Source organism: Rhipicephalus sanguineus, chromosome 5 (genome assembly GCF_013339695.2).
Source record: "Rhipicephalus sanguineus isolate Rsan-2018 chromosome 5, BIME_Rsan_1.4, whole genome shotgun sequence".
In the NCBI taxonomy this organism is placed as follows: domain Eukaryota; kingdom Metazoa; phylum Arthropoda; class Arachnida; order Ixodida; family Ixodidae; genus Rhipicephalus; species Rhipicephalus sanguineus.
The window spans coordinates 179,874,288-179,894,479 of NC_051180.1; the positions used below are offsets into that span (position 1 = coordinate 179,874,288).

Genomic DNA, 20,192 nt, shown 5'->3' on the forward strand with positions numbered 1-20,192 from the left:
CCGTAGACAGGACTGAAGGACGCCTCACGTTGGGTGCTCACGGGAAGACGACAAATGAGGCTGTAAAGGGCGATATAGGATGGGCAGGTTTTGAGGCGAGGGAAGCTCAGAGCAAAATGAGGTTCGAAGAAAGGCTAAGGAATATAAAGGAGAGTAGATGGGCAGAGAAGCTGTTCCGCTATTTGTATAGGAAGAGTGTGGACACACAGTGGAGAAGAAGAACTAGGAGGCTCACCAGCACGTATACGGCTGGCAGTGTAAGCGATATGGCAACAAAGAGCGTTAAGAGAAAAGTCAGAGAGGCGGAGAGGATTTATTAGATAGCAACGATAAAAAACGGCTCCGAGTAATTACCGAAAGGGCAAAAACGATATAAAGAGGGGGGCATTTTACGATAATTCAAGGGGAAGCGCTTTGCTGTTTGAAGCAAGGTCAGGCTGCCTTAGAAAGCGTAGTTATAAAGCGGGATTCAGTAAAAAAGAAGAACAATGCACATGGTGCGGGGAAGATAAGGAAACGGCGGAGCATGTTCTGGCTGAATGTGGAGATATCCACCCAGGTGTACGTTTGGGCACGAGCCCACATGAATCCTTGGGTTTTAGGGATAACGATGGAAAGCTGAACACACTCGCGATTGAAATAAGTAAGAGACGGTTAGAGTATTGGTGGAAGAAAATGAGAGAGAAAGGAGAAAAATAAATAGTGAAAAAAAATAAGGTAAATATGGCTTAAGGGTCAGAGAGCTGGGCTCTGAACTTTTCCTTTTTTTCCTATAGTAAGGTCGATTTAATCGTAGTAGAGAAGATATTAGGCCAACCAAGAAGAAAATTGTGTTTTGTTTTTTTCTTTTTGTCGAGCCTGGTGGCGCACATGTCATCGCCCCGCTAGAAAGGTGACTCTCATAGCATCCATCCATCTATGCATCCACAGCCTCGCGGAAGCGCTAGACAAGTGTGATTCAAGTTGTACATTCAGCTGCCTTTGGCTCGCACGGTATTGTTTCGTTTCAACTCTAGTACGTGCCTCGTTATGTAGGTACATAAGACATGTCGATTGCCGACTCCATGCCAAGGGAAGAGAAACTTGTTTTCGGTGTCGAAGAATGAACCTCAGAGACGATGTCGGAATATTAGCATTATGATATAAAACTTTGAGCGCAAATAAACGACGCATGACGAAGAAGAGAAACACACACCACAAGCTCTTGTGGTGTGTGTTTCCCTTCTCCGTCCTGCGTCGTTAATTTGCGTTCAGTTTTGTATCATAATGCGATACCATCCAGCCCACCTTGCTATCCTGTTACAAGATTAGTAGTACGCCGTCTTGTATGTGTGTTTTGGTGACCACGTTCACTACAGCCCTTAATGTTTAACTTGGTGCACAGCACATGCAGCTCACATCGATGACTCCAAGTCGCTTCACATGTGATTCCGACCATAAGCATACCTTCCTGTTTCTGCGTGAGGAAGTCTGCGTATCTAGAAAGAGGATTATAGTAAAATGACCTCGCTTCCTAATGGTGCACCTATACGTTGTACCTAGAGCATGCTTATGCCACACAACGTCAACTTTGTGTCCTACATAGCCTTGCACGTCTTTTGACTCCTGAGAAACATGTCAACTTCAATAATCCCTAAAGCAAAATATGTTTTACGCACTATCTACACATTTTCACAGTTCCAATCCTCTCGCCGAGAAGAACGCTGGAGGCCCTTCGTTCACTTGCTGACACAACGTCGCAAAATTTAGGAGCCGCTAGAATGCCTGGAACTGTCTCCTACATAAAGTCGATAAATCGAGGACACAGCAAACTCCATCGCATCTCGCCCACCGTGATGCAGCCTTACTGTTCTGCTTGTGGTTGTTATAAACCGTCGCAATTGTGCTATACTGTACAATTTCTTCATGAATGCTCGCGCAACGGCTGGAGTGGTAGGCCATTGTGAGGCAGTGTATTCCGCATTTCGCCGTACCTTTCCCTGACACGTGATATGTTGGAAACGCCAAAAATCAAATTAAATTAAATGCGGCCACTAGTTAGAACAATCACCTTTCTAAACTTCGCCTCTCATGTAATAGTGCCAAGGAGGCGTTTGTAAGGAAATGTAAAAACTGCAATAATCCATTCATTGATGCCTTTCAAACATGTAGGTTTGCCTTGCGCACGAGCACTGTTGGCCTTGGTGCGTGCCTCCTGTAGTGTTCCCAGCAATATGAGCAAAATGAGCGCCAGCATTACCTGTACCTCAGTATGTTCTATGAATAACGATCCTGCATCGCCCCCAAACATGTGACTAACAACGCTATTACGAGGAAATTCAAGTACGTTAACGAAGTGTGCTAACGAGCTTAATTAGCCCTACCATGATCAGCCCCAACTTCGCTTAATAGCTCAGCAATGGTAAATGACGTGCGCCAGCAGCACGGGCGCAAGCGGAGGACGGGGATGGGCGGTCGGGCGAACGTGGAACAACCGGCCACTGGGGCCCCCAGGGAGCCTAGAACGAGACACCGAGAGTTTGCCGCTCGCTAGGAGCTGAAAAATTCACGAACGGCTTCGATGCATTATTAAATAGGCAGAGCCACGTGCCCGTGGTAACCTCGCTGCGTGAACGGCGCCAGGCGAAGCCTTTGTTCTCTCGCTGCAGCCAGCGCTGTTGGCCGAACCGGTGAAGATCCTCTCGCATGGTCACACAAGGGTGATTGCGTTCAGGGACAAGGAACGTAGTCTCGCGCGGGGCACTGCTTAAGATGACAGCCATTCCGGGCGAAGTAGTCAACATGAGAGTCGTGATAAAGCGTTTTCCGGGATACTTGCTCTTAAATATGCAAATTTATTAGGCCAAGTGCTGTCCGTTTCGTGTCTCTCTTATCGCTTATCCTCGGTGGCCCATCCATTCTCGTTAAACAAACACAGCAAAGGAAAAGGTAGACGCGTCCCTGCACGCCCTTCAAAGACCGAATAACAAGAAAATGCGCGACGGCGCTCATTTTCACACATAGCACCGTTTCTCCTATACGGTCTTGGATTATGTTCGACTACGTACGAAGCAAGAGAACACAAGGCGGACCTCTGTATTTCTTTTATTTTCTTCTCTCCTTGGGAGGAGGAGAGGCAGGGAAAAAATTGACGTTGAAAAAAAGAGACACACACGTGATACTTCCTAAAGGTATTTATGTCGATACATGGAGCGTTCTGGGAACATATTTACCAAATCAACAAAACTTCATTTCATTACGTATTGACAGACGTTCAGATCTTTGTCCTTGGCTGCTAAGAGTAATAGCAACATATGTTCACTCTCTGCTTCACGAAAAGAGCATTTACAAAAGAGATAACTTAGTCTTGAGTTACAATAATGAGCCCCTGATTTAGTTGCAATACGCGGAAAGTTTCAGCCATGATCCTTTTCTTGAGCTGTTATTATTGGGGCAAGGACTTGCGGTCGCTCAGGGTTGCTAGTCATGGCATCAGACGCCTAGGTTGCGGTAACTGTTTTAAGTGCGAAGTATTTCTTAGCAAACCCTAGGCACTTTGGAGGCGGCTGGCTTCCCTAAAACTGTTTTCAAGGCGGTAACTGAGACAACGCTAAAAAAGCTGAAACAGGCAACTAAAGCACAACGACTTAGCAGTGCTAACAAAACTGCTCATGACGACCGTAAGAAAGTAGAAGTCATGCCGTATATTCATAAGGTCTCACATAACGTGAAAAAGGTTGCCAAACGGCATGGTGTTCGCGTTGTGTTTTCTGCGCCGTGTAAGCTATCAAGTCTCTGTGGCAGGATTGATGGGCGGAAACCCGGGAGTGCCTTCTGTACCGGTCATAAATCTTGCTTCACTTCGTGCATCGCAAATGTTATCTATCGCATACCATTGTCATGTGGCTGCGTGTATTTTGGACAAACTGGACGATGCATTAATGTCCGCCTAAAAGAACATGAAGCGTCTATCAGGTCGGGAGGAGGAGCAAACCTGCGTGCTCATTGCCGGGTGTGCGGCTGTTCTCCTGATCTGAAAGGCACCCAAATCATTGGGAAGGGAACCACGCAATACGAGCGTGAAATAATTGAAGCCTATCAGATCTGGAAACATGGTTCGAAAAAATGCATCAGTGTACCTTTGCTGTCATTATCAAAGAAAGAGATTGATTACTTAGAAAAACATGGCTACTGATGTCATACTTTCTTCTTTTTTGTGAATCACACGTGTTTTATGTAGGGCGCATGTGCGCTTGGCTTTCCTGGGAACGCTATGTGTGATGATTTCATTAAAACCTGTTGCTAGTTCCAGCGAGTGTCTATCGTCTTCTCTTCTAGTGTACGCGTCCGTAAACTGGTTTTTTCGTTTCTTCAAGTATGTACCAACAGGCCCAGCAACAGGTTCTCCAATTCAAGCACATTGAACTAATCATACCAAATGACCTAAAGGGAGCGACAAACGCAAAGTGCGTAACGCCGTTCGCGTTAAAACGTCTCTTCTTAATAAACAGGGTTTCCATTCATCTCGATACAACGAGGCTTCTACCATGATACTTTGGGCAGACTAATTCAAATAGGCTAACGACGCTTGGTTCGCACCTACCTATAAACTAACTAATAAACTAGAAGGTGTGCAAAGAGAAACATTTGCGTTTATTTGTAGGAAATACCACTCATCTGATACACCCTGGGAATCTATTGAAAACGCATGAAATCTGACCTTATGCGACCGCGTTAAACTCACACGCCAAAATATGACGTTCCAGCTTTTCAATTACTAGCTTCTCATTGGTGGAGCTAAGTACCTATCGAACCTGGAAACTACAAGTTCCCGTTATAAGCTACCCCGAACTCTTCAGTAATATCTACTCAAAACTGATTGCTTTAAATTATCATTGTTGCCACAGGCGATTACGGAATGGGACGGTCTGCCCGCATGTATAACCACTTGTAACGAGGTAGGTCATTTCCTACAATCACTTGGAAGCTACTTGAAATCAAGGCTTCGACGGACGCCCGTCTTGTCAGAAAGAATCATTGAATAAACAGACGAAGACGCCGACCACAAGAGAATAAAAATGTAGTGACGTTTCGGCACACAGAACGGGAGCCTTGTTCATAATGGGCTAATTGTGAACAAGGCTCCCGTTCTGGGTGCCGAAACGTCATTACATTTTTATTCTCTTGTGGCCGGCATCTTCGTCTGTTTATTCATTGGAAGCTACTTCTGTGTTTTGCAGAGGTGACCTGTATGTATGCTTCTAACTCCCCGTCCCGCCTTTGTTCAATACGTTGATTATACCTTACATCACATTTTCATTTATATTGTATGTATTCGGGGCTAAGCATTTAATTCAGGTGTGTGCACTTTTTAAGTGTTGCATAAGTACGGAATTTGTTCATATTTCTGCAATTAGCATACATGCTTCTCGCTCTTGTAAAATTTAAATAGTAGTATTACGTGCACGCCCTTTCTGCTACTATCCCCGCTGGGATAGGCAGTATGCCTGAAGTAAATGAACAAACGAATTAACGAATGAACAATTAATCAGTTAATTAAACAGGGAATCTTTCCCCTGTTGGTAAAATGGGGGCAAGCGAAGATTGGCGTGTGCGTGCCTGACCTACTGCTTTTCTTTCCTTGTTTCTTTCCACTGGAATGCACCTTCCTCCTTTCCGAAAATTTGACCTACACCCACCTGCTTAGCAGCGCGACACCTAATTGTGTTCCGGCAGGTAACAACGACGTTAATGAATGTAGCAATGAAATACAAAAATGGTATGTGGCAACTCGAAATGAAAAGTGACCACGATAAAAGATCACATGACCATATCAGAAAAGGCCGATCGCCGACCCACTATCGAGAGAGGATCAGCGATTAGAAAACGGCGCTTACAAATAGCCATGCGGCAGGCGCACCTTCCACGATGCATTCCGGTACACCTGCATTTCTGCTCACTAGCCGGCGCCGGGCTTTTCCCGTGCGCTGCCGCCGCCACCGATATATTTAGGTCATAGAGACTTTACTTAATAAGATGTGTGCCTTATAAGAGAGAACATGCGGCAGTCTCCAACAAAGGTAGGGGGCACAGGGCGCCAATATATGCTCTCCCATAGCATAACTGAAGAACCAGTGATGAAGAGCATAGCGTGTGTTCTAGGACACATTATTGCTATCACGATTCCAAAAGAGAGGATTCAGCCCGATTGCTGCCCTCGCTGCTGAAGCCATCTCCAACAAATCGCATGCCATACACGCCTCACTAAAGTGCATGGCATGCTTATCGCCATTAAGCACAATAAGAAAAGCCTTTTTCAACCAACTCGAACACTTCCTTCGTTTCTCTGATAAGATAACAGTCATGAAAGCGAAGATTACAGTTTTTTTATTTGTTGATCGGTTGAGAATGCCGAGCCTCTGTTAAAGACTTGGCAGCATACATTGCGTGCCGTTCGCACCTAGACCTTTGATTTGAGGTCGTTCAACTAATGCATGACTCTACGTGGTAGCTTAGTATACATAATAATATCTGGGGTTTAACGTCCCAAAACCACGATATCATTATGAGAGACGGAGTGCTCCGGAAATTTCGACCACCTGGGGTTCTTTAACGTATACTTAGTATACTTAGCTTAGTACACAGGTAACATGATACGCTGTCAAATTTAAGGGCGCCGGTTTGGTTCCGAGACGCGGAGGCCGCATTTCGACGGGGACGAATCGCACAAACACCCGTTCCATATATTGCGGTGTGCGTTAAAGAATTCGAGCTGGTAAAAGTGAATCCGGAAGCTCCCACTTCGGCGCGCCTCACAATGATATCGTGGTTTTGACGTACACGTAATTGAGGAGATAATGAGAACTAACAAACAACAATTCAGGAAGACGTTCTGGTGCTTAAATTGGTTCAACCTTTGAGACGTCATTAAACAGCGCGAAAAGACGAGTACACGAGGAAGGAACATACAGAACGACACGAGCCTAGAACACCACTGCGCTCGTCGTGTTCTGTATGTTCCTTGCTCGTGTCCTCGCTATTTCGCGCAGTTTAGCAAGTCTAATAGCACGTAAAACACGAGCCATTAATTACACATGGAATGGCCTGTTTCACATTTGTGGAACTTATCTTTACTATTAGCCTGAGGCACGCCGAGAACTCGAGTGCTGCGATAAGGACAGTGCGGCAGCGAGCGAGTCATTTGCCACGTGGTCAGAGATAATTTCTCTGTGCGGACAAATGATTTGTACGCAATACCACTGCTATCGAGAGTGCTTCTGAGTATAGATAACAGATCGGTGATCGCGCCGTCACTATAGCTGAAAGCGGCGGAGCATGCCAGCGAGAAGTTGAAAGGAATAGTGTTCCTTCGCTGACTTCGAAACAAAAGTATGCGGTGACGGCGACAATTTCAGGAAAGATTACAGCCAGCATACTTCACCTGCAATGAAAAAAATACTATAGACAAAAAAAAATATCGCAGAGAAAACAATGGCAGAAAATAATATCAAAGGAGCGCAAATTTCCCCCAGAAAACCATTTTGCCGCCTTTAGCGCTGCCGACATGTGTTAACGGACAGTCGTCTCATTGTGCGCTGCTTCACAATATAGGGCACCTTATTAGCCTTTCGTTCAGCGACACTGGCCACACCAAAAGAATGTATCTTAAACCGCAGTCCAAGCCGCTTACTATAGGGTGAAAAAAATATGCAAAACAATAGAGATTGTTAAAAAATCGGGATTTCGAAACCATACATATCGGTTGCTTACACTCGCCAGTCGCAACTTTCAAGCAGTGAAAGTGTCGTGTAAATCACTCGAAATGAACGACGCAACCCTACGCATGAAATATAACACATCTCTCAGGTTCACATTGACCACGCAAACTGGAACCTGTGAATGGGAAAAATGCAATTGATAAGTTTTAAAAAGAGAGGGCTAGTTGATGTTCTATTTTCGAGACATTCATAACAAGAAGAGAAACAGTACAAAGCTGAGCGACAATAACGAGCTGACTTACAACTGGCGTTTATTGAGGCATCACGTAAACTTATAACCTTGCACACGTGATTACAACCACGCACGCCTGCGCAAGTGTGCGTGAACAACGCATCTGAATATCGGAAAAAAAAAATTAGAGTGATGGTACGCCTCATGAAGATTGTTCAAGTACCTGCTGAATTCCGCACGTAGTGTCCCGTCAGAGTCTTCTTATGCTGCTTTTTTTTTAAATGCGAAGCATTTCTTAGCGAACCTCTGGCACTTTGAGCGTTTCTATCTACGTATCTATCTATCTATCTATCTATCTATCTATCTAGCCGCCTACGTCTGGGTGCTCTCACGATCGCCTCCTTAACTTGGTGTAGACCAAAATTTGCATGGGAGGGTAAGAGGACTTGACGTATATGATTGCCGGGTCATGACCTGAATAACGTTAAAATTCTTTCGCGTACGTCGTCAAACCGTTTCCACTAGGCACGTGTGGCACATACCCGTTTACCACGGGCCGCGGTGTACGGGTATGCGCCACAGGTGATTGACAGTTTATATCTACCCAGGAACGGCGAGAACAGACATTGGTAACTTAAATGCTAGAGCGTTAAGAAAACCAACATAGGCAGCGTTTAGTCAACGAATGGAAAGAATGAATATTAGGATCCCAGCAGGAATCGAACGCAAGCATTCAGCGTGGCAATCAGGTATTCTACCACTGAGCCACGCCAGGCCTATAAACAGGTTTGAAAAAACAGCCTACGCAGGCGCAATATCGGTGCAACGTCAATTGTGGTTGTGGTGATATCTATCTAATTTTACAAGAAAGCAATAAACACTACATGATAAACCTATGATGTGTACTCCTACGATACAGGCGTCATATCAGATTAACGTCTGTAGTTCCAGTGTTGGCTTCGCTTTTATAGGAGTCTAATAAACACGTTTGTATTCCTATGATTCAGCAAGCTATACTGAAGCATTGCTCGATCCCGGAGGAATACATTAACGAAAGTTACATATTTATTTATTAATACCTCAAATACCCCAGCTTGGGGTTTTACATAATATCCACATCACCGCACCGTAAAGTGTACTTCGTCCACCAGAACGACGCAGTGTCCTCTTCATTTGTTACGAGGCTGGGCGATGGCCTCATGCTGACCGAGGATGATGCCAGATTGATTGACAGCCGCTTTGTAGACTAGGCTACATAGGCCACATACGCCCAGGTAGTCTACGAATACGACAAACACCATCCACTGATGTTGGTCTACGTAGCACTATCCAGGCCTACCAACCTCGACGGCCTATACCTCACCAACGCGAAGGGTGGCTTCAGCTTCCGACATGTCGCCGGCTCTGTCGACAGACAATTTGTCGACGAAATGACCGAGGCATCCACGAATTCCACCAGCTCTACTATACCACATACTTCAGTACACATGGACCCCTCTTCACCGCGATCACGACCGGATCCTATAACGAGTCATGACCAACTGCTGGTGCTCACTGATCACGGTGATGATGCCCTTGTTCAACAACTGTCAAGAACATCTTGCACACGTGCACACGGGTTCGTGAAACGTGCGTGCGTTCTCGGGACACGTATGGGCACTACATATCAGCTTACCGCTTCTGGTGTAGGTAATACCCACGTTGCCATTGGCAGCGTTACCCAACCGTAAGCAACTGGTTATATAACACATATGCGTCTCTTCAGCATGTATATGTGTGCGTATAAAATTTATACAAATCTTTAGCGTCATTTTGTAACGTATCGCTCAGTAAAAAAAGTTACCCCACAGTCACCTACTGCCGCATGCTTCGCATAACATCGACTCACACGGTACGTGGGATCTGCCGAATTTTTTAATATATGACTGTTGAAAGTCTCGAACTTGTGCGCGCAGGTGTTGTTTTCTCGTGTGTGAGGTTCTATACTTACGTGTTGTTTTGACAAACGCCACATGTATGTCAGCGCCCGCTTTTTTCCTTTGTGTACTCGTGTTTTCAAAATATCAAATATAATACGTTGAGTCAAGTTTTTCGTAAGCACCCAATGCTGCGCGTTTAATTAAAACTTGCGAATATTACGCAACAGTAATTTTCTATTTCTTCAGAAAACGCAAACATTTCGCCGCCTTTCCAATTCCGTGCATTATACCCGCAGTGGCTGCTCTGCTGGACTCGAGCACGGAGGTTAGACTGACAGCCACAGCGGCCACATTTCGACTGGTACAGGGTGGAAATACACCCATGTACTTAGATTTGAGTGCACGGTAATAATCCCCGATAGTCGAAATTCATTTGAAGTCTCTCACTCTACGCCGTGGCTCATAAGCACCTTTTGGTTTTGACACGTAAAACACCTCGACCTAATTAACGCGCGTAAACGTCTCGCACTTAAGGGGCTGCGTACTTTGGTATTTACTGTACGAGTTGCACCCGACAAGCGTTACGGTATAACGTACAGCAGTGCTTGTAATTCAGGAATGCAAACTTATTGCGTTAAACTGTCACGATACCACGCGAAGTGCTGGGGTTTTTATGCCCGAAAGGCACATTTCAAAAACTTTTTTTTTTCCATTATTCTCAGTAAACACCAAGCATAATTGTCGAAGAAGTCATCAACAGTGATTATCAATGTAAGCGGTTCGTCAAACGCTTCCACAATGATACTAATTTTGGTAAAAGATAACGTGCCAATGCGTTCAAGTAGCGTAAGGTGTTCACGTGGGTAAACTTGTTCTTCGCTTTCCTAGCCATAACAAGATCCCACACCGGGTTACTGAAATGGTGCGATTACCCGCCACGGTGTTCTAGTGGTTGCAGTTTTAGGCTGCTGAACCAAAGGACGCGAAAATGCTTGAGGTCCGTGTGCTTACATTTAGGTGCACGTTCAAGATCCCCAGGTGGTAGAAATTTACGGAGCTCTCCATTAAGTCGTCTCTCATAATCACGTCGTGGTTTTTGGACGTTAAATCCCAACGGTTATTGAAATGATACGATTGCTGGAATACCGCTAACATGCGATCTTGCCATACAAGCTTGGGAAGTTCTAACAGCGTGTCCCTGTCTTATCGGTTGCTATCCGTCGAGTACTTTTACCCTTAAAACGTTATCAGCACTCACGTAGGGAGCTTATCGACAAACAAAGCGAAAGTGGGTTCGCAAAGTGAAATAAGCGATACGGAAGCATTCTAATGCACATTGTAATGCGATCGGATAAACGAGAACCGTTGATTATCCTCACTGCCACTACGCAACTTTGCCAGAACAATGCAAGAGCACTATCTCAAACTTCAATGTGATATTTTCATAGCGAAGCCTTAACTCTGTCGTGACCGTGGGAAAATTGGGCACATTTTGTATGCCTTAGCAATTATTTTTTGTTATGAATAATTTGATAGATACAGTGTAATAATATATGTCAATATGAACCTAAGTGATTGTACTTTTTAACGGTATTACTTTGAAAATTCATATTAAGGTTTAATATGCAAGACTATTTATGAAAACCTAAATTTATTGAACATTGCATAGATAAGTTTTAATTTATGCCCCCAACATAAAACAATAAAAAGTGAAAAATAATCTGCGATAAGCAAAATATTTGCTTGGCAGCCTTCTATATTACAGGAATGTTTGAATGATTGAGCTCAAAAAGCATACGAGTTAGCAATTTTTTTTGTCTGCTCGGTGAAAACTGCATTATTCCATCAGGTTACACGGTTATATTTTTTGTCTACAAATTTTTCAAACACAGGAGTACAATGAACGTAATTGAGAAGAGGAATAAATTTGCTATTTAGCCATAGGCTTTTAGCAAATTATGCTCAATAGCAGTGCAGAAAAAAAATCAGATACCAAAAGGTACCACTGAACATGGCGCCAAAACATTCTAAAGCATGGCTTCACCGCACACAATAAAAATAATCCAAACTTGTCAGCTACAAAAAAGTCTTCCCATTTCGATGGGTGACATTATCGAAATTGGCGGAACCATGTCTGAAAGCTCTAAAACGTATAAAAATTTCTTTTTCTAAGGTTGGTGTGCCACTGGGCAAAACATTAATGAGAACTAACAAAGAAAAACGAGCCCTTGAAAAGTCAACATCTTTCCTTCATTCATAGCGGGGGTCTCGTTCTGGCAGACTTGATGCCTTCAGGTAGTATGGGAGGGATTATTGGTCAGCTGCCAGCTCGTAAAAAGGATCACGTGTTACGGGACGCCAACAGGCAGAAAAAGAGTGTTCCACACTCACCACCATGGCTGCGATCGGCGCTGACTAACACTCCTAGGTTTAATGCACATATATACCCCAAAAAGTGGACGGGAGGATGACCGCCGCCGTAGTTCAGTGGTAGAGCGTCGGACGCGTTATTCGAAGGTCGCAGGTTCGGTCCCTGACGGCGGCAAGTTATCTTTTCGTCCACTTTACTTTCTTCACCTTTATATCCTAATTATTCAAAGTAACATCTCCTATACTTTCCTTAGCATTATTGTCTGTTAGTTCTCATTAATGTTGTGTCTAACAAAGAAAAACGAGCCCTTGAAAAATCAACTTCTTTCATTCATTCTGAGCAAAACAGGCGTTGCAAGCGGCATTTGTCAAGTTTCTTGTCCTCTCAGCACTTTTTGTATTTTATCGGCTTCGTCAATAGGTAGAAATTGTTCTGAATGTATTTGTATTAGGGAGGTATAGTCGTGGAAGCTGGAGGATGCCCATATAGATCAGCAGGCAAATGAAATTCACCATATCTGCGGCAGTGACCGTTTCCCAAGAACCATCATCCTCGGCATAACACTACTTCTACAGGATTTGCAACCATGCGCTCATTTTTGTTAACACAACAGGGGCGTAGCCAGAAATGTTTTTCGTGGGGAGTTCAACAATACTTTATGTATGTCCGTGCGCGCATTTGTAAGTGTGCGTGTATATATACGCAAGTAGATTTGAACATTTTCGGGAGTAGAGGATTTGAACCCCCCAACCCCCTCCCTCCTTGGCTACGCCCCTGTAGCACAAATCCTGCTTATTACCTACGCGGTGAAAAAGATGCCAAAAACGCCGATTTCTCTTGTGGCACATATCGCTTCACTACGCATCACTATATTCCGAGGACACGGCAGGGTACTCTTCTTGGGCTAGACATTACTCTCTACTGGCTGAAGATGATGTCACCAAATCTTCACCATATACTTTTGAGACACTACAAATAAAAGATATAATAGTGCCAACATCCTCGCCACATTTCGATCGGAGTTAAAAACAGATGTGCCAGAAAGCGTAACGTACTGATCAACATTTGACTACCATCCGGGCTCGTTCTACGCACGCCTTTTATCATCCGAACTTTATTTCCATGATTTGACATCAACCCCGAAGTCACTTCTCTTGAAACAGCAGAAAAATCGCTTGCGGACACAACAGAATTCTCCAAGGAACAACATTTCTAAGAGGGTCTCGCTACAGTTTCGTCTGCCATTTTCACGAGTAACCCAGCGAACCGCTATATTTAAGTCGCTGTTAAAAGTCGCTGCCGCTCGAGAAAAAAGACTAACTATGCAGGAAACTAAACATTAGTGCTTACAGAATGTGCTAGATGGTGCAACTAGTTGATGCATCGCCTGTACATCGTCTGTACAGTTAAATTCTCCTTCGGCGCATTCGGGTCACCGGTGACCTACGTTCTATTGGGCGCGGTCACGAAAGAGTTAAATGGACACTAAAGGCAAATAACAATTTATGTCAGAGTGAAAGCTCAATGTACGACAACGTCTAAAACGGCACTATTATCAACAGCAGTGCCCTACTTACCGAGACATCAAACTAAATGTATCACACGATGAGCGCCACGAGGGGGACATTTTGAAAATGATCCCGATGATGTGAGAGTGTCTGACTACAATTAATCACTCATAATCAAACTAGCTGCAATAAAAAAAGAACCTTCCGTGCATCGAGAGACGTAATAAACTGCTGCTTGTTCGTTTCTGTCTGACTCATGGAAAAAAGAACCTCTTTGGCGTTACCATGGGGAACGGCGCGCGTGGTTCAAAACTTCCGTTTTCGCCGAACTGCGCCTCGCCCGGCGCCCTGCTTCGCTCACGCGGTCGCGTCTCAATGGTAGTTTCTGTATCGCGTACTGCCGCGTGTGCTTTGCGCGCTCGTGAAAGTCTCTCCAACGGAAAGCTCGACAAAATGCCGCACGCATGTGATGTTGCCGGATGCCCGAATGGTGCACGCCGCCAGTGCATGCACGCCGCCGCGCAGCAAATGCGGGCAACGTTGTGCACGGCAACAGTGACGTGAGAAAGACCGCTTGCAGGCGGGGGATTTGAAGTGCGCTAATGCCTTTCGTACCACTAAAACGTGATTTTATTTCAAAGTAAGCACTTCCTTGGCACAAAAGTAGCGCTACGAGGTTTCTGGACTGCTGTTTCAACAATCAACGTCGACTTAATATTTGCCTTTAGGTCCCTTTAAGCAGCGGTAGATCGTCATTACTTCATTAATGGTTACACAGAAAACTTTGGTCTGTTTATGCTAACACTTCCGCAGGATTATCTGTTACTTATAGGGGCTATGACACGCTCACGTAACATGTGGCTCTCACCGAAAAAATAGAAGTGGAGGGTCTGTTATGCTCATACGTACAATACTCACGGATTGAAACGCATCATCAGACATTTTAACATAACAAATGGTATTGGCCATTGTTCGAGATAACCCCGTCATGTCGCGACGAATCTGGTCTCTAAAGATAATGTCGGCTCTGATATACGCGTTCGAGTCGAGAATACGCCGCTATGCTCAAACTGAAGGCGGAGGAAACGAAAGTATATGCGTTACTTAGCCCTGAATTGTTCCATTTCAATCCGTGACTACTGTACATAAGGTTAGAGTTGGGCAGAAAATATGTAAAAAACAAAAAATAAAATGATAATCTAAGCCCTGTTTTCACCACTGAACACGAAAAAATGGACTGTTAAGCAGAATTTCAGTCCAAAATAAGCTCTAGAAGGCACTTAAGCTCGCTTAAGTTCAAAGAAGCTCCAGGCGGTTTGTAGGAATTCAACGGGACGCCGTTCGCACTGTGTAACACGCCCGCGATCTTTGAGCGCGTGATGGATACTGTTCTGCGCAACTTGAAATAGCGCAGGCACTTGTGCTACTTCGACGACGTCGTCGTGTTCGCTCCGGACTTCTCCACGCATCCTCAACGCCTGCGGCACGCGTTTGAGCACCGCCGGCCTACAACTGAATCTAAAGAAGGGCCGATTTGCAGCACGGCAGCTGACACTACTAGGCCGCGTCGTGTCCAAGGACGGAATTCTCCCTGATACAGCCAAGCTTCGGGCCGTGACAGAGTTCCCCAAACCTACGTTCGTGAAAGAATTGCGCAGTTTCGTAGGACTGTGTTCCTACTTTCGACGTTTCATTCAAAACTTCGCCACTATCATATCTTCGCTAACAGCTCCTTGGAAGTAACGGGCCCCTCAATACGTATATACACTGTGTATTGCCACGCATGATGCTACGGACTGGTTATCTTCGCCCTCTGCGTGCGCGCAGTGCTGTCCAACGTTTTTTGTATAGTGCGGCGTGTACAGATCCAAAGTTTGAGATTGGGCTAGTTGGTAATCCATCTTCAACAATCAGCGCAAGAACGGATAAGTGATGTCCCCTTTCTTGTCCCTTGTCCGTACTTGCGCTGATTTTTGAAGGTGTTCAGATCAACAAGGCATCATGGAATCAGTTCTGCGCAGGCGCCGATCTCAAGCCCGATTACGGACATGCGAGAGGGTGAGGAGGGTGTGCGAGCCGTTTTTGGTGTGCCATCGAACGACGGCATCCCGACGGCAATCGGATGCGGGGCTACGTTTCTCGGCTGTCTGTCAGCCATCGTGTGGCTCCTTCTTAGCTTTCACTGCATGAGCACAAGTTCGCTCCAATAAAGCCTTTCCTTGGTTGCTGTTCTTACGCTACACATACACGCATCACTCTACTGGTAGGCGACAATATATAGATATACATACGACAGGCATTGCCTGCGAAAGGCCGGACCCCGGTCGAACTGGTAACAATAGCATTAGTATAGTACTGGTCATCCGTTGAGGATTGCACTGGCTGCAGAGAATTATAAAAACTTGCAGAGGCTGCATGGCAATGCCAGAGCCAATTGAAATCCCCAGAAAAAGCCTTTCGACTTGCGAAAAACAGGATTATGATCAGGGTAATGATTACTGTTACGGAACCTTGAACAGGAATGATGACGGGAAACGAATATGCTCCTATTGACACTCACCACTTTGAAGATGGTAGCGGCGCTAGTGGGCGTACGAGGGGCTCCGAGTTCCTCTTGGTTTCAGCGAGGTTCGCGTTCCGAAGCGTCCTGCACCTATCTACGACCTTAAATACTTCACAAGGTCGCAAAATGCCGTTCGATATATCGACTCATACGCATCACGCTGCTTACGTCTGCTCATGAGTGAGCAATGAGCACCGTCGGGCGTCCTATCTGATCGTAACGCGGGGAAAGCTTTCGCAAGTGAGTAGATAATGGCACATTTGTCTCTTACTGTATATCAGTTTCTGTGGAAGCATTATTCCGAGTACCTGCTTTTTTCCGCAGCAATACGCCATTATTTCTCACGACTGCTGGCGATAGCAGAAGCGTTGCTTCCTTTATGAGGGCATAGCACTGCATTGTGCGTCTCTGATAACATCCGCCAGAGATCACAGCGTTGACAGCAGCAAAGGTGCCCGCTGACTCTGTTGTTGTGCATCTCTCATTGTAAGGGCATAACAGATTACTTGATAAATATGGATTAGGGGTTCAGGTATATGCGTGCACTTGATGTAGGCCTAGTACATAGCTTTACTAGAGGACAATATAAAAAGAAAACTTGGAGGACGCTTGATCTTCGCCTTCAAGAGTAGAACGCGATAACGTAATCGGGCCCCGTTCGCACCGCTAGCCTCGCTTCGCTTCTTGGTGGACACCTAAACCGTGCTGCAAGGAAAGGAGCGTCTGTGCGCCTGTAAACCGGCTTGTTAAAACTATCCTAAAATGCATACTGCAGGCGAGGTGCCCGCTGCAACATAATTCTTCCTTTTGCGTGTTGGCGAGGTATTCACTACGCGTGCGTAAAGGAACACGCGCACCTGCGCAGCTGCACACGTTGTCAATGCTGTTGTTGATAATGATAACTAATTATACCTGCGTGCTTCGTCACTGATGGGCCTTGAAACGAATCACTTGTTGCGCAATTCAAATGTTTTGACGCCTGGTGTGGTTCTGCGCTTCTGCCACACAATATTACACGTGTTAACGACACTCCTCGCACTACGTAACCTTCAAATAGTGTGTGTGTGTGTGTGTTTCTTTTTTTTTCGAAGCACTTTGGAGCACGGGCGTGGGTCTGTGGCACGGTGTAAGAATAAGTTAGGTGATGACTGCCGCCGGCGCCGCGTCCAGATTGTGTTCGCCGCCTTGGCTGTTTCCTTTTGGCTGCGACAGGTGGCGCTAACAGACGGGGGCTCACTATTATGGCTCTAGGGGCTCATTGGGGAAAGGCGCCGATCCGCGCGTAGTAGGTTATTGCTGGGGAGCCTCGCTTGTTTATTACGCTCGATGTAGGGAACCCAAGCTCAAGTTTACGGCGCGACGGCAGCGCCGCGCTGCGGCTCTGGAGTGAAGCTCTGGCGCAACTGAGTCCAAGCGCAGCCGACTCAGCCTGTTTGCCGGCAGCGGGAACACGCGCGCGCGCGAGTTGCTCAGTCGGTGCAGGGAACTGGGGCGCTGTGCCGACAGCTTGGCACGCTGAACCGAGAGACTTGCTGTACGAAGCTTCATTTCCACGTTGGCAGAAACGACCCCACGGAAGCGCAAGCGAGGTCCGAGGTAGTGCGGGGTCGTAGCATGCCACAACAATACAGACAATACCAAGGCACGCGACTCACGTGTGAAACTGTATTGGTTCTCGGGCATGTCGCACGAGAAATAAAGGCGGCAAGCGTGGATAGCTGACAGCGCTGTCTCGCCTTCTATTTCGGCTGTCTGAGTTCATCGCTTTCGTTCGTTTCGACTACCTGAATCAGTACGTAACGCGGTGCATGCACGCAGCGACTACAGTAATGGTTACTCGCTGTCTTCTCGCATGGTGAAAGGCCAGTTACGGTTGTAGGTGAAACAACTTTGTGTTTTGATTCACCCTGTTCGTGAGACCTACCCGTCGTTGTTGAACATTCACACTCGCATTATACCGTTAGCGTTGCGCGGTTGGTTGAATTCAGCTGAACTCGGCACATTGTCAAAAATTCGGCGCCTGCAGTATACGCGTCGGGAAGGCTGCATGATTACGCCGGAACGGACGTCTGTGCCTTTTCAGCAAACTTTGACATCGTTCTGCTGGTTTGCTTTGTTTTTTCACTTTATTAGGGTGATATATATTTAAGCCGTTAAATATAGCTGGCACTTAATACATGCATTACAATTGCCACCTTGCAGTAGCCACCTTCTGAATTCGTGCAATTTTCTAGCCGCGTTCGCGCAGCAGGTTTTATACTCCTGTAAAGTCGATATCCTGGAAAAAAGAGAGTTCAAACATGACGCGAGAGCCTAAAAAACGAGGCGAGCACTTCATCTTGCTTCACAGTGGCTAAAGCTCAGCTAGCTGCCTCGCGTCTTAATCGGTGGGTGGTGCTCCAGCGGTACGGAGGACTTGACTCTAACCTTCTCAGGAAAAAGTGCTATGGTCGTATTTCTTTTTTTCGCACGCCGCAAACGTTTGTTCACGAAAGTACACGGCTGCTACTGTAAGCATGCCATATCAAAACAACAATCATATGTGTAAGGAAAGGACACAAAAGTGATGTATTTTAGGCATGATTTGTGACTAAAAGGACTAAAAAGTGTCGAGAACCGCGAAAACCGAAACTGAAGAAGACGAGCGGAGGGCAGGTGGCACGAAGGCGACAACCAAACAGGAAGAAGAAGAGAAGAAAGAGACGAAACGTGTGGAAAGGGATCGCGGGTTCAGGCCACGAAGGCGGAGGAAGCCGTGCGCCGCGCGAGGTGACGAGCTCCGGGCGACGTTCCTGAGGCGGGCGTTCGAGCAGTACGTGCCTGCCGGGTCGAGGGCCGATAGCCGGTCCAAGGTACAGTTCCGGTGGCCTGCTCAATGGTCAAGGACGAGGCCTGCTGAACGGCTCCTGCCTGGGTGCAGTGGCCGAGGGCAGGATCGTGGGCGAGGCCTACCTGGTGCTATCTTCGCGGGTCGTGGCCTGACACGGGTCCTCGGGAGTTGCGACCTGTACTGTTGGGTTGGCCGCGACTCCGACTCAACGGCGCTGCACACGGTAGCGCATCCGTGTGCCGTCAAGCGTGCCAGCCGTGCCACCTGTGTCCTCGCGCACGTCAGCGACCGCATCATGCTGGGACGATGGGGACCCAAGCTGTGAGACGGCGTTTTTATTTCACGGATCGGGGACTATACGCGTTCGACACACTTGTAGCCTAGCCGGACTCTCTGCCTACTAATGCATGACTGTCGCACATGTCGCGTGATGTTTGACAGTTAGTGCTGTGTATATAGTTTTGTCCTACCATCGTTCTCATCTTCTCTAGTGTTCAATATAAAGCTTCTTTTCTTCGCCTCGACGAATCCTTTCTCGTCCGTCATCAACAAACATAGTGACGAACGTCCATAATCATCACAATATGATTCGTAGTCCACACCGAAAAACATCGATAGCGTGCGCGGCTTCATTTCGAAGTGCATGTGGACCATTGCGTATCTTTAACACGACATGAGACTTACCTCGAGGTATACGTCCTACACGGTGTAATCGGGACTTGGGAAATGCATTTCGCTTTGAGTCCGGCGTCGTTGTCGTCGATCGTCTGCTCTTCACCGTAAACGTGATTGGCGAACCCTTCTCCTTTTATCAAGTTCGCTTTTTGGAAGTGCCAGTCAAGCTTGAAGATCCATTTGAAGCCGCACTGCAAGCGCTACATGGTGAGGCGCCGCAAGTGCACCGCGAAAGCTCTGCACGTGCAGGGAAGCGAGCGGCGGCGCATTGGAGAGAAGGGAAAACGCGCGTTGCTTGCACCCAGTTTGTATTTTTATGCCAGAGATGGCGCTGTTTGTCAAGAGCAGCAGCGCCACTAAGCGATGCTTGGGGAGCCTATACTTATGTATCTAGATG

General features: G+C 46.3%; 1 protein-coding gene across 1 annotated transcript in view; it reads right to left on the minus strand.

Annotated features, from left to right (window-relative positions):
- Positions 1-16,378, minus strand: part of LOC119394477 (putative defense protein 2) — a 46,295-nt gene extending 29,917 nt beyond the window's left edge. The window contains exon 1 of the mRNA XM_037661776.2: positions 16,288-16,378. The gene's annotated coding sequence lies outside the window, so the exon portion shown is untranslated. The remainder of the gene's footprint in view (positions 1-16,287) is intronic.
- Positions 16,379-20,192: the final 3,814 nt, after the last annotated feature.